We start from the raw sequence: 1,000 nt of genomic DNA, 5'->3' as shown, positions 1-1,000 counted from the left end.
TATGAAACCAAAAAGTTGAAGTCTACACTGTATTGTAACAGGCAGTGCGTCACCAAAGAGATTCAGTCTGATCCTTTCTCATTTAGTGCTCTGACTATTTTTCTCTTTCAGGCACTGCTGGGATTTGAACCCAGGATCTCCTGTTTACAAGATAGGCACTTTGACCAACTAAGCCACAGCACCTCTGTGAAGGTCTTTTTCACAAATTTTAAACGGTCGTTAATTTTCTCAAATATTTGAGCAAAAAGTTGAAGTCAAGACAACTCAGGAGAGGCGCTGCTGGGATTTGAATCCAGGATCTCCTGTTTACTAGACAGGCACTTTGACCAACTAAGCCACAGCACCTCTGTGGAGGTCTTTTACACAAATTTTAAACGGTTGTTAATTTTCTCAAATATGAGAGCAAAAATTTGAAGTCAAGACAACTCAGGAGATGCGCTTTGAGGATTTGAACCCAGGATCTCCTGTTTACTGGATAGACACTTTGACCAACTAAGCCGCAGCACCTCTGTGAAGATCTTTTTCACAAATTTTAAACGGTCGTTAATTTTCTCAAATATGAGAGCAAAAATTTGAAGTCAAGAATACCCAGGAGAGGCGCTGCTGGGATTTGAACCCAGGATCTCCTGTTTACGAGACAGGCACTTTGACCAACTAAGCCACAGCGCCTAAAGCTGAAGCCAACACTGCTTTGTTGCAGGTACTGCTGGGATTTGGGAAAAAGTTGAAGTCTACCCTGTATTGTAACAGACAGTGCGTCACCAAAAACATTCAGTCTGACCCTTTCTCATTTAGTGCTCTAACTATTTTTCTCTTTGAGGCACTGCTTGGATTTGAACCCAGGATCTCTTGTTTACAAGACAAGGCACTTTAACCACTAAGCCACAGCACCTCTGTGGAGGGCTTTTACACAAATTTTAAACGGTCGTTAATTTTCTCAAATATGAGAGCAAAAAGTTGAAGTCAAGACTACCCAGGAGAGTCGCTGCTGGGATTTGAA

The 1,000-nt window shown here is 41.8% G+C and overlaps 4 non-coding genes across 4 annotated transcripts; all 4 read right to left on the bottom strand.

The window, feature by feature from the left end:
* Positions 1-109: 109 nt before the first annotated feature.
* On the bottom strand, positions 110-183 carry trnat-ugu (transfer RNA threonine (anticodon UGU)). The gene has a single exon. It is a non-coding gene; the product is annotated as a tRNA-Thr (tRNA).
* Positions 184-271: 88 nt separating this feature from the next.
* Positions 272-345, bottom strand: trnat-agu (transfer RNA threonine (anticodon AGU)). The gene has a single exon. It is a non-coding gene; the product is annotated as a tRNA-Thr (tRNA).
* Positions 346-595: 250 nt separating this feature from the next.
* trnat-cgu (transfer RNA threonine (anticodon CGU)) lies at positions 596-669 on the bottom strand. Its single transcript has one exon. It is a non-coding gene; the product is annotated as a tRNA-Thr (tRNA).
* A 149-nt stretch (positions 670-818) lies between these two features.
* On the bottom strand, positions 819-892 carry trnat-ugu (transfer RNA threonine (anticodon UGU)). Its single transcript has one exon. It is a non-coding gene; the product is annotated as a tRNA-Thr (tRNA).
* Positions 893-1,000: the final 108 nt, after the last annotated feature.

Source organism: Anarrhichthys ocellatus, unplaced genomic scaffold (assembly GCF_004355925.1).
Source record: "Anarrhichthys ocellatus isolate YVR2014 unplaced genomic scaffold, GSC_Weel_1.0 scaffold10842, whole genome shotgun sequence".
NCBI classification, from domain to species: Eukaryota; Metazoa; Chordata; class Actinopteri; order Perciformes; family Anarhichadidae; genus Anarrhichthys; species Anarrhichthys ocellatus.
This window is presented reverse-complemented; position numbering and strand designations above follow the sequence as displayed.